General features: G+C 42.2%; 1 non-coding gene across 1 annotated transcript; it reads left to right on the top strand.

Annotated features, from left to right (window-relative positions):
- Positions 1-620: 620 nt before the first annotated feature.
- TRNAS-UGA lies at positions 621-702 on the top strand. Its single transcript has one exon. It is a non-coding gene; the product is annotated as a tRNA-Ser (tRNA).
- The last annotated feature ends 13,241 nt before the right edge of the window (positions 703-13,943 follow it).

Raw genomic sequence — 13,943 nt, forward strand, 5'->3', positions numbered from 1 at the left:
AATACGCAGAACTTGATTCTCAAACCACGTGCAAGGCTCCTCAATACTTGAGAGAGCTGAGACCACACCTAGAGCCCGGTTTCTCGCCGCAGGGCTCAGCAGGAAAAGGGCCCTCAGGGGAAGAATGGAAGAGGACCGCTCGGGAGGGGCTCGGGCAGCAGAAGCCACAGACGGCGGCCCGGCCCCTCGCGTCTCCCTCCCCTGCGCACAAAGACGACGGCTCACGGCCACCCCCACGGAAAGGCGGAAATTTTCCAGAGCGCAGGCCCGCAGCACTGAATAGGATAGGTCTTTGTTTCACGGCTAATCTCCATTACCTAACGAGGAAGTGGGAGGGCAAAAACCAGGTCCGCCACCACTAGGCAAGCAACTTTGCGATTTTCGGAGCTCAGCGAAGGGAAGAAAGGTTTCCCAGACCTTCTACTTAGAGGAGTTTAAACTACTTAAGGGAGTTTCTGTTAACTTCTGTTTTCACGGTATTCCTCACGCAATTCGAGCGGACGGCCCCTGACGGCTCTGAACCGAGCTGGGGAGTTTGGCGGCTCCGCCCTTTGGTGGCCGTGGCGCGCCTGCGCGCACGCATTGCACTAAAGTGTCTCTGCGTTTCCCTCGCCTCCGTGGCAGCGATGGCCGAGTGGTTAAGGCGTTGGACTTGAAATCCAATGGGGTCTCCCCGCGCAGGTTCGAACCCTGCTCGCTGCGGAAGCGGGTGGCTTCTCTTTTCCTTTTTCAATATATGCTATTAAGTAATAGTCCTTGCTCTAACTGCTGCATTCCCTTCCTGCTGGCTTAATGGCTCACCTACAGAGACGTTTAATATGTTAAAGAAAAAAAAAAAAAAGAAAGAAAGAAAAGCCATTAAATGTGAGTGCTGCAAAGGTACACAGTTTACGCTAAAGGGAAAAAACAAAAATCCTCCTTTGTCCTAACTGGCAAGGTGATGGTTTTAGAATTCTGTTCCTCAATGTGAAAAAAAAAAAAAAAAAAAAAAGTTGGCAAAATAAAAATAAATACTGGCGCAATTTTTGTAGCTATCACAGCCCAAACAAGCTATCATATTAAAACTGATAGCAAATGAGGGGATGGGTTAAAAAGATGAGCACAGGGTGATGTATGGAAGTGTTGAATCACTGTATCGTACACCTGAAACAAAACACTGTATGTGGACTATATTGGAATTAAAATAAAAACTTTTAAAAATTTAAAAAAACAAACCTGATGCCAAGGCTAAAGCTACTTCTTCTACAATGCCAGAATCAACATCAACAGTTCCCCCCACTGTATCCAAAAGTGGTAGGAAGATGGGAAATAAGAATGTTTAAAAGTGTGACTTCTAAAGCATGACAGATACATCCACAGAATGGAACACTGCATGTGGCCACTAAAATGACAGTGATGACCAGAAAAGACCTTCTCAGTTTTGCCAAATGCAAAATGTTGCACAGACTGGAAAACAATATATAAAATCACATTTTTGTAAAACTATCTATAGAATCATTTTTGTGGAATGAATGGGAGAAAAGACTGAATGGTGGCTGGAAAGAAATAATCAAAATGTTAGCATTAGATATCTCTGGGTAGTGGAATCTGGGAAGATTTTAATATTTTTAACAGATACATTTTTGCTTAACTGAGTTTTCTAAAATTTTTATTTTGACTGAGTGTTTTTTAATAATAAAAGAATGTAGGAGGTTAGTCTTTGAGACTGTACACATCCCCTTCCTGCTCCTTTTCACCCACTTTCACAATCTTCCTCCCACTCCAGGCTTTCCAGGTGCTCTTATGGAGTTCCCTAACATCTCAATGCTGGGGATAGTTTTCTGTGGTGCCTGAAGGAGATTCCACACACATTGCCCCCATCCCATGTGACACCTGGCTGAACATATACACTTACCATATCCACATCTTCAATCCATCCTCTCTGCCCAATCCTACCTCTTCTGGCCCCCTCATCGAAGTCACTTCTCAATGGCTGTATTGGCTTCCTAGCTGGTCTCCTTCCCTCTTTCAGTCAGGATCACATTTCAGCTGCAAATAACAGAAAATCCAACTCTAGTGACTTAAAAACACACAGGGCGTGTCTCAAGAAATCAGGAAGTAGGCAAGTCTCAGATGACAGAGGGAACAACGCTCTTTCTATCATCTTGTTCTGCCATTTTAATGCATAGGCCTGGTCCCCTGCTTGTTGTCTCTTCACCCTAAGATGGTTGCTATACCTCCAGAGCTCACATCTGTTCAGCTAGGAAAGGAAGAGACAAGAACCCTCAGTTTGTGTCTCGTTTACTTGAACTGTGTAACATGGCTGTCACTAGCTACAAGGAACTCTAGCTGAGTATAGAGCTACCCAAATCAAAATTGGAATTTTCAGAGGTAAGGAAGACACATGGATACTGAGTGGATAACTAACTGAATCTGCCACACCCACACCCCTCTAACTGGGAAGTCAAACATGTAGGCATAAAGCCTTCAAAACAAGTCCCCCTCTCTGCCTTCCCAGCCCCCTTCCCTGTCTCCCTTCTCCTTTTGAGTTATTAGCAGGCCTCCCAGCACTGCATGCTAGGTCATGCCTTTGAACCTTTCTACATATTCACATACAAGTACCTGGGATATTTTTCTCTTGCCTTCATCCTTCTCCCCTCATTAGGAAAATAGGGCCGCCCATCATTTGAACTCCCCTTCTAGTTAGAGGACTTTCTCTCTTTTTGAATCTAGGTATGAGGCTGCAATCCATCCTCCTGCCCCATCATAGAAGCTGAAAAAAACACATATTTACTTTTCAGGATTAACCTCGGAGCTAGGGAAGCAGACAATCAGATGTGCCCACCTGCAACTTTCAACCAGAGACCAGAGTCATTAATGCAAAGAGGCAGGGAGGGTGAGGATCCAACCTGGTGATAAGCAGAGGCCTTGGTGGCAACCACAAGCATTACTAACAGCTGCAGGGCCAAGGTTACAATTGGTTCAGCATCAGTGACACTACTGTCTATACCAGACTGGTTTTGTGGTGTCATTCTGAAATGATCTTGGACTGTGCCTTACTCCTCTCCCATTCTCCAAAAGTAGCTTTGCAGCCTCCCTGGTAATTCTATGAACTATTCAAAATCCTTACAGTAAGTTTTCTGCTTAAATCAGCCCCAGGCTTCCCCTCCCCCCCCAACCGCAGATATATCTTCCCTCCTCACCCCACCATCACCTGATAGAAACTCATGTTTTCTTTTCAAGTATCATCTTGGGGGTAAAGCATTCCTGCAATCCCCCAGGCTGACTCATAAGACCCTTTTATATTCTCCTATTCCCTATTATAGCAAAGACCATGTTGAAATATTTCTGTCTGGTTGCCTGTCTCCCCACTAAGTGCTATTTCCCTGCAAATATATAAAGGGGTCGTGTCTCTCATCTTCATAGCCTGCCTGGCACAGAAAAGACACTCAATAAATTTGGGGTGAAGAGCTAAATAAATATGCAAGTTAAGCACACAAAACCACCCTCTGCCCTAAGAATCTCCCAGAAAAGGGGATGGAGGAGGACAACAGCCATTTTCCTCTTGAGAGACATTAATCTTTGTCTATGAGTTAATATATAGTATCCTCCTCTCAGAAAATTTTTAAGAGAAGAGAGAACAGAACCCCAACAATGGGGGCACCTGGGTGGCTCAGCAGTTAAGCGTCTGCCTTTGGCTCAGGTCAGTAATCCTGAGGCCTGGCGATCAAGTCCCACATCAAGCTCCCTGAGGTGAGCCTGCTTCTCCCTCTGCCTTATGTCTCTGCCTTATGTCTCTGCCTCTCTTTCTGTGTCTTTCATGAATAGATAATAAAATATTTAAAAAACAGTATATCCCTACTTGCCTTCCCTTTTCTTATTTTTGCCTCACCTTCTTTTACTTTTTCTTCCATTCCCTTGTCTTCTAGCACTAAAAGAGCAGATTTGAGCCAGGAAGCAAAAGCACCTGCACCACCTTCCTCTCCATGGGTCAACTCCCATGCCCATTTCCCTGAGAGTGGTTCACTTTCACTCTGGCCTCCATATAACCCGATCTTAGCTCTCTCCATGACAGAGAATCAGAGAGAGGAAAATCCATGGCGGATTTTAGAGGGGAGATGTGGCAGAGGTTCTGCAGTGCATTCCTCAGAGGAAGGACACTACTTTGACTTCTCTTTTCCATGTTTCTCTTCTCCCGAGTCCTCTAACCCCTTCACATTCCTGCGTGTCCCCTGGAGCCTGCTTTCTCCAATCCAGCTTTACAAAATGCATGATCCTGAAATTGCCCCTCCAGATCTCAACTTTTTCACTTTTTTATGGCACAGAGCAATTCTCTGTGCATTGGCATCAGTGTGCCCAGCCATCAAAGCCTCCCCTTAGAAGGCAGAGGAGGTTATAAATATGACACCGAAGTCTCCTTTTTCTCTAAATGTTTCTCTACTCACTTGTATAAATAAAAGATAAATCCTGAAACTTCCCAGAATCCAAAGGTTTTAAATGTAAATAGACTAAGGTGAATTTTTTCAAATGCAGAACTCATAATCATTCCTTCCCTTCTAAATCCAAGTCCTTCTCCATGTTCTTCACCCAGTTAGTGGCATCTCCAGCCATGGAGCTGGACACACCCACTTGGACTCACCCTGATACTCCCTGTTCTTCACCACATTTCCTATCCTACTCAAATGCCAGTAAGTTTGCCCAGAGTATACTCAGAATCCACTGTGTTCCAAATCTACCTCTATCACCCAGTCTAAATCAAATGACCTCCCCCACTCCTTCCACTACTTCTCAGTCTCTTGTCTTCCATTCTTCCTCTCTTTCAATCTGTTGTCCATTAAAATTTTTTTTTCTTTAAAATGCACATTTGATCTTATAACCTGCCTCCTGAAAACCCTTCTGGGGATTCCCATGTGCTCTTAACACAGACTAAAATCCTTAGCATGAATCCATGCCTTCCAGTGATCCAACCAGCACACCTATTAGGTATCTCCCATTCGTTCTCTAGCCAAATGTATTGTCCTTTCTTTTAGTTCCTTGAAGAAACCAAACTCTTTCTCAGCTTAGGACTTTAACACATGTTCCAATGTCATCCTCCCCTTTAAATTGGTCAGGTCCCTTTCTTATGTGATTCCATACCATTTTATTCTCTCTTTTTTTTTTTTTCACAACACTTACCATACTATGTATTACATTAGTATGAATATTTGCTTGGTTTCTCCTTGCGTGTGAACATGTGTATGGGGTGTATTGTGTATGTGCATTTAACCACTAGATCTCCTTATCTTGTATTTAATGAGCCCTCAATAAATAATTTTGTTGAACAAATTTTGTGTCTGGGAAAGTCAGAGAGCAAGAGGTCTCAGAATACCTGAAGTACTGGGAAATAGAGTCTCTAGTGAGGGTGGGTAGACTCTGCTTTCCTTCAACTTTGGGAGATGAATCAAAACTGTGCCTGAAGAGATTTGTGCTCTGACTGCATAGATCAGTGGGAATATTGCAGCTAAGCCACCTGATATATTGCAGTACTGTTTAGTGTGATTTATGAAGCTGTTATTTTGTTTTAACACATCATGTTCATTGTAAAGGAATTTCATCCCCAGAGGTTTCATTAATGGAGGCATTGTTGTGTAGTGAGGCAGTGGAAAAGGGATTGAGAGACACGGCTGGCATAGGACACGTATAAAGCTTGTATTCCAAGTCCCTCTGGTTTTGACAAGCCCTCCAGGTCCACTTTTGGAGGTCTTGCTCTCCAGTGTTCCATGTTCCCAAGAACACCTGCTCTTGGGCCCTCTCTACATACTAGAATACAAACAACTAGTAGAGATAGCTAACCCTAGCCCCTGCAGAGTTAAAGAGATGGAAGTTCCAATACTGGAATTTTCAGATGACGTGTTCTATTTGAAGCACTGATGGAAAAAAAAAAAAAAAAAACTTAGGAGCTTTCAGCTCTTATTCTAAAGACTAGATTCCTTCCCAACCTACACAAAATTGATCAGTCAGGTTCACCCAAGCTAATAGATTGGATGTCATGGGAAGTGAGTTATTTCCATTTCCTCTCCACTCTCCCTGACATCTACTGATCTGTGTTAGGTCTGGGGACACACTTTCAGAGATTGGACTCTGAGACCTAAGGATGGGATGTGATAGACTTAGATTTACCTTCACTGCTTTTTCTGGCACTGGGCTGCCTCAGGAGGCATGAGAGTAAGGCCAGGTCTCCTTTGACATCTCTAGGCCATTCAGAAGACTCCAGTGACAGAGAACATCGCCCACGGGCTTTATGCTCTTTATACTCTCTGCTGTTTGGATAGAGAAGAGTGAGGGTTGGTAAGTTCACATGGGTACTGAGGTAGTCCACAGCCTTCACCTGGTTAACTCATAAGTCCCCTGGTCCCATTCCAGAGTCCTTTGTTCCTTCACACCACATTTGTCCCCAAAGACTTTTAGGAAATATCCCAAACATATTCATCTAAGACAAGATTCTCAGAATATTTATCCAGTGAGGGAACTTTAGACACAATTTACCTGACAGCACAAGTCATTCCAAGAGATGAGAATATACAGTGTCCATATAAAAGGTACTAATCTCCCAGATGTTAAGACACATACATTAGTGGAGACACTTCACGCCATTTTCTGAGCTCCAACCATAGGCCAGGCACTGTGATAAGTGCTTGACATACATTATCTCACTTAACTCTTAAAACAGGTCACAGCTAGTGTGCTGCTGAGGAGCGGAAGATGAGATCGCAGGCTGTTACTTAACTTCCTCTTTACCCAGAGCAGGTCCTTCATAAAGATATTTGGGATTATCCTGAGGGAGCCACTGGACAGAAATAAAAGAGGCTATTTAATTCATGTTACTGGAGTGGAACTTTCTATGCTTTATTGTGTCTCTGAGCTGGACTGTCTCTCTGAACTGAGCAAGTTCCCTGGGAGTTGATGTACAAAGCTGCCCAGAGCTGGCTCTGGCCAGGGACATGTTCAGGACTTTATGAGGCCCTTCTCTCGGAGGCTTGGGGTTACTTTGACATTCTCTCCTAGCGGGGCTTTATGCCTTTTATAGTTCATTATTGGTTTTACAAATATCATTTCCCAGCCTGTGTTACATTCCTTCTTCCAACTCCAGTTCATCCCAGTTTTTTTTAAGATTTTATTTATTTATTTATGAGAGACACAGAGACACACAGAGAGAGGCAGAGACGTAGGGAGAGGCAGGCTCCCTACAGTGAGCCCAATGCAGGACTTGATCCCAGGACCCCAGGATCACACCTGGTGCCAAAGGCAGATGCTCAACCACTGAGCTCAACCAGGTGCCCCATCCCAATTTTTAATTATATCATATTAATTTGCTTACTGAACAGATAATATATTTTCATGATTCAAAATCACAATGACTCCCTCCTCCCCCTGTCCTCCTGCCACCAACGTCTGGTGCACCACCAATTACCAGTTTCTCATCATTTATTTCTATGCCTTCTTTATGTACATGCAAGAATATACATAGCTTTTATACACACGTTAGCATACTATACAAAATGTTCCGAACCTTCCTTTGTTATTTTAAAATATATCCTGAACATCTTTCTGTATAAAGAGCTTTCTCATTAAAAATGGCCTCTGCTAACTGAAATGCCCTCAGCAGCTAGAGCTCACTGCCTCAGAATAAAAAGACTATGACTTATTTAACCAAATCCCTATTTATGATAATTAAAATTATTTCCAATCTTTTGATTTTACGGGAAAAAAATGTTTCAAAGAAAATCTTGTATCCATGACATTTTCTAAAGCAGGGATCTTAGTCCCAGTCATCTACCGTCATGCAGAATTGAGAGAAAGGAGTCAGGCCTTTTGTGCAAGTATCAGGAATTGGGCACAAGAAATCACAGTGGCCGACCACTGTGATCACTAAAAACATAAGCTAACCTCAATAAAACTGAAAAGGATAATAAATAAAAGTATAGTAGTATAGTACAAACAAATGCCCTAGAAAGAAAGAAGAAGCTCTCCTCTCTGCTAATCTATTCTATTTCCAGGAAAAAGGAAGGGGCAAAAGTGAAAGTGCTCATTGACCTTGTATCATCTCAAATGAGTGAGTTCTTGGAAACTCTTTTCTTCCTCTTCCTGTCTCCTCTCTGTCCTTATCTCCATATTCTAGAAACTACTGGACTTCATAGAATTTTTATTAACAGTTCAAGATGCTTCAGTAATAATTCCTGTGACCACAGCCTCTGCTTACTCAAATGCTCTTAGGGTGTAGAATTCACTGCCTTTGGCCATAAAAAAGAGCAACAAAGTCTGGATTACAAGGAATGCAGGTATGGAACCTTCGCTGCATAATGACAAAGGTTACTTATAAGGAAAGAGAATGATGGGAGGTCCACAGGACCAACTGTCAGTTAGTTACTGCTTCTACTTGCCAAACCCTTCAGGGGTGAGATGTATGACTTGGATTTTTTTCAGTACTTACGTTAATATGGCACAGTCCCAATGCCTTTGCAAGACTGACTTGAGGGTGGATTCTTGTTAGAAATGAATTTATTTCTAAAATTCAGGCAAAGAGGTTCACAGACACTCTTATCTATTACTTTCCTTGTTCTTCTTTTTGCCATGAAAATTAGACAATATATCGTTCAGATCTACTTGTGACAATTTGATTTTCATTTACATTCATCCAGGCTTGAAAAATGACCGCTGCTCAGGCAGATTGATGCTTCCTGAGCCACTCTTTTCTAACATATATTAATATATCAATACCACCTTCACGTAGAATGTCTTTCTAAATTATTCTTTGTTTTCCCCCCAGTGCTATTTAAGCTTCATTTAAAAACAAAAGCAAAAACAAAATCCCTCTAACCATTTTTCTCAAGATTGTCTCTATAAAACATCCAGCCTGCTGCTGACGAGGCCATATCTTCATATTTCAATTTTTTAGTCGCTCTTTTTTTATTATCTATTATTATTACTACAGCATTTGAGAATTTCTCATGGTGGGGGGGGATGTTTGGCCACTGGAAAAATAGAGATTCTCATCTTTCCAGCTTAAACCCACCACACAGCTGTAACATTTCCTAGTTATGACCCTTCTGCAATGTCAGATTCCGGTGAGCACTAGTCACTTTATAAAAATAATAAAAGTATCAAAACACTGGGATCTGTTTTAAAATGTAGGTTTTATGCTTCTATCTCATGAAAGAAGATGTCAATTGAAAGACACTTTCCCCAATAAAAAATAAATAAATAAAAGAATCTTTGAAAAAAAGAAAGAGAAAGAAAGAAAGAAAGAAAGAAGAGAGAAAGATGCTTTCCATAGTGTTCTTTCTTTAAGTTAAGTATATGGCATTTCCCCTATGCTTCTACATATGCATATGAAAATGCTTCCAAATGGGCACCTGCACCCCAAAATGTTCATAGCAGCAATGTTCACAATAGCCAAACTGTGGAAGGAGCCGAGATGTCCATCAACATAAAAATGGATAAAGAAGATGTGGTGGACCATTTGCTTTGACGTGGATGGAACTGGAGGGTATTATGCTGAGTGAAATAAGTCAATCGGAGAGGGACAAACATTGTATGGTCTCATTCATTTGGGGAATATAAAAAATAGTGAAAGGGAATAAAGGGGAAAGGAGAAAAAATGAGCAGGAAATATCAGGGAGGGAGACAGAACAGGAGAGACTCCTAACTCTGGGAAATGAACTAGGGGTGGTGGAAGGGGAGGTGGGTGGGTGGTGGGGGTGACTGGGTGATGGGCACTGAGGGGGGCACTTGAAGGGATGAGCACTGGGTGTTATTCTATATGTTGGCAAATTGAACACCAATAAAAAATAAATTTATAAATAAAAAAAGATGTGGTGGATATATGTAATGGAATATTACTGAGCCATCAAAATGGATGAAATCTTACCATTTACATCAATGTGGATGGAACTGGAGGGTATATGCTGAGCAAAATAAGTCAACCAGAGAAAGACAAATATATGGTTTCATTCATATGTGGAATATAAGAAACAGTGCAAAGGACCATAGGGGAAGGGAGGGAAACAGGAATGGAAAGAAATCAGAGAGGGAGACAAACCATGAGAGACTCTTAACTGTAGGAACAAACATAGGAAGGGAGGTGGGTAGAGGGATGGGGTAGCCGAGTGATGGGCATTAAGGAGGGCATGTCGTGTGATAAGCCCTGGGTGTTATATGAAACTGATGAATTACTGAACTCTACAGCTGAAACTAATGATATACTATATGCTGACTAATTTAAGTTAAAAAATAAAATGTAGGTGTTAGGGGTGGCTGGCTGGCTCAGTTGATGGACCATGTAACTCTTGATCTCAGGATTGTAAGTTTGAGTCCCATGTTGGGTGTAGAGACTACTTAAAAATAAATAAATAAATAAATAAATCCATCTTTAAAAAATAAATAAATAAAATGTAGGTTTTATTATTATTCAGGTATGAGGAAGTCAACAGATCAGAAGATTGCCACTGAAAGGAAAGTCCGTTAGTCACAGCTCCCAAGAGGAGAGGGCATGCCACACAGCAGAGGCAATGCAGGAGGCACTGGGTCTGTCTGGAGCAAGGGGGTAATACAGGCTAGAGTCTTTATTTTGGTTTCAAAATAAAGTGGGTTTAAGATTGGCTAGTTTGAATGATTTCTGCAGGCTCTGAAACCTAGGAGCTGTCTCTTTTTATCTGGTACCTGTCCCTGGGGCAGGGCGATAAGGGCAGGGGAATAGTGACCTTGAGTGTGAGAGCTTGAGGAAGGAGGTGGTAGGGTGCGGGCTCAGGATTGATTTAAACACTGATAGTATTTACAAGAGGCACAAGAGCAGGTGAATTGTTTCCTGTCTCTAGGAGTTGGCTAGCCAAGGGAGGTTTAGTAAGGTCTCATGGGCCAAAGCATCAGAAATGCAGAAAATAAAAAGGCGTGATTAATATAGCATCAGTCATTATCTCAGCAGGAAGCAGAAGGCACACTCAATTTAGGACAATTCTACGTGAGTTTTTCTTTTTTTCTATATGGGTTTAGTGAACAATCTACAAAGGAATGGAGAGGGTATAGAGAACCCACAGGGACAGAAGAGCTGTCACCATTCCTAAGAGAGGAAGGAGCAGCCACTGGAACCCAGAAGAAAAGTTCTGAAAAGAGGGCTGCCCTAGAAGAGCAGCGACCTCCTTTTAGGGGACACAAGTGGTTCAAGGTGATCCTGCAAGGGGGTGGTGCATCTCCCCATTCTTCTCCCTCCCTCTGCTCCCTGGCTGGGCCTACCCATTAACCAAATGCAACTGGCCAGCCTCTGCAGCTCAGGACAGCAGAAGGTGGGTCTGAGGGACAAACAGAAATAGCCAGGACTCTGCCTTATGTAAAACTTGGAAGCAGTGTGAAAATGGAGAGGCAAAGAAACAACCAGGTCTAGAGTCTTTTTTGCACCATCACGGCAACTAGCAAATGCTTCTTGGGAGAATCTTTCTCCTACATTAGCCCAAAGCTGCCATCTTGTGGCCATCTGAGGAATGGTGACTTGGCCTTACAGATTTGAAGAACCATTTTTTAGGGGTCATGCGAATGTATTGCTGGGAGGAAAACTCTACATTTCATTGTCATACTTTCCAACACTTTTTAGTCTGGGTAGAACACAGTTTGAATTATTTTTGAAGTGGAATAGAAAATATTCCACTCAAAGAAGCATAGAAGTTTAGAATAGAAACAATCCTAAAAACCACCTTGTAAAGAAATAGCCAGGCAATTTGTAAGACTAGTCCACCAAAATGCCAGTCTTAATGTCTCATTCTGCAAAAGTCACTGTATATCAGATTACACGTTTGTCACCTGATAACTTTGCATCGTGAAACCCTCCTTGTTCCTGAAATGGAATCACCCCCAAGGAAAGACCTCACTCTATAGTCACTGCAAAAACCAAACTGCATGCGTTTGAAGTGCTTCCTCTGGCTCATTTTTCTTCAGGGCTTCAACTGTTACATGCATATCTGTAGTTCTGATGTCTTCCCTTGAGCAAAGAAAAATCCTTCTTCCAAGTCCTTGTTAAACATCGATAGTACTCTGTCGCTTTCTTGTTTCCTCTCTGAAACCAATTGTAAGGCTTAACTCTCATCACTAAAAAGCACAAAACTTTTGACACACTCAGAAAAATCGACCCCGGGGAAGCACTTTCGTTATCCTCGACACAGTTTTGGGCATTGTACCAAGTGCAGAACTAATGTCAAGCACCGTGAGATAGAGCCTCTGGGAGGGGAGACACTGATCCCCAAATAGTATATGGAAGAGAGGTACCGGCCAGAGTCCAGAGAAGAGTTAAAAACAGTTACATGCAATCAAATGACTTCTTCGGTAGCCACTCTGAAAGATTTACTATAAATGCAATATTGTTGTGGCAAGCTACTTCTGTTGAGCATTTACTAAGTGAGAAGCCAGAAGTTCAGTGAGGGGATCCCTGCTGAACAAGAGGGTCCCTGCCTCAAGGAGCTCATGATTCTGTGGCAGTGACCAATGGTAACCAATGGCAAATGGGATAAATGCCTGCTAGAGTAGGAACAAGTTGGTTCAGGTGCTAAAGGAGCCCCTGAGCCAGTGTAAGGTAAACAAGGAAGGTAGGTTTACTGGAGTAACCCAGCCCCCTTGCTTTACTGAGAAGAAAAGAAGTCTGTCATATTTTACGACTCGCCCAGTAATATCTCCGGGTTAGATAATGGTATGGCCAAGACCAAAAAATAGGTCTTCTGGCCTGAAGAAGGAACTCATCATCCCCCAGAGAAGTATGGTTTATTTGGGGCCCCGCAAGGGGGCCTGATGAAGCAGCATAAAATTGGTGAGGTAGTTTATGCATTTGTCTAGTTTTCTGAAAATCCATCCTTCTTTACTTCCACCTCAACCTCACACTCTTGGATTTTTAGTTCTGAGTTGTTCTCTTTATTCAGAGTAACTGAGCATCATGCCCAAGGTGGACACATAGTGAAGGTATTTAGATGAAGATGGAAGAGGAAGCAGAGAAGGAAAAAAGAGTTTAAGAGAGGGAAGTGGGTGATATTTATTATTTTAATTTTTTATTAATTTCCCAGGACTTCCATAACAAAGAACCACAAACTGGGTGACTTGTCTTAAAAAAATTATTCTCCCACAGTTCTGGAGGCTAGAAATTAAAGTATAGGCAGAGTCATGCGCCCTCTGAAGACTAGAAAGGAGACTTCTTTTTTTTTTTTTTTTTTGGAAAGGAGACTTCTTCCTTGCCTCTTCCCAACCTCTGGGGTCGGCTGTCCGCGTTCCTTGGCATGTACCTGTGTCACTCCAGTCTCCGCCTCTGCCAGTCATGTGGCATTCCCCCTATGCATCTCTGTCCAAACTCCCCTCTTCCTCCCTGGTCTTCATGGAGATGTAATTGCATAAGATTAAGGTGTACAATGTGTTGATTTCATATACCTATATGTTGCAAAATGATTACGACCAGGGTGTTAACTCACACCTCCATCATGTCACATAATTGCCATTTCTTTTTCGTGGTGAGAACCTTGAAGATCTACTCTCTTAACAACTGTCAAGTATACAATACAGTATTATTTTTTTAAGATTTTATTTATTTATTCATGAGAGACCCAGAGAGAGGCAGAGACACAGGCAGAGGGAGAAGCAGGTTCCTCCCATGCTCAACGCTGAGCCACCCGGGGGTCCCAATACAGTATTATTAACTATAATTACTTGTGGTATATTAGATTCCCTTTAACTTATTTGTCTTATATAAGTTATATAAGACAAACTGGAAGTTTGTACCTTTCGACCAACATCCCATTTCCCCCACCTCCACCCCCAGCCTTGGTAAACACTCTCTTACTCTGTTTCTATGAGTTCAGCTTTTTTGGATTCCACATATGGATTATATCATAGAGTATTTGTCTTTCTTCATCTGACTTATTTCACTTAGCATAATACCCTCAGGTTTCATCCATGTGTTG

Source organism: Canis lupus, chromosome 4 (genome assembly GCF_011100685.1).
Source record: "Canis lupus familiaris isolate Mischka breed German Shepherd chromosome 4, alternate assembly UU_Cfam_GSD_1.0, whole genome shotgun sequence".
In the NCBI taxonomy this organism is placed as follows: Eukaryota; Metazoa; Chordata; class Mammalia; order Carnivora; family Canidae; genus Canis; species Canis lupus.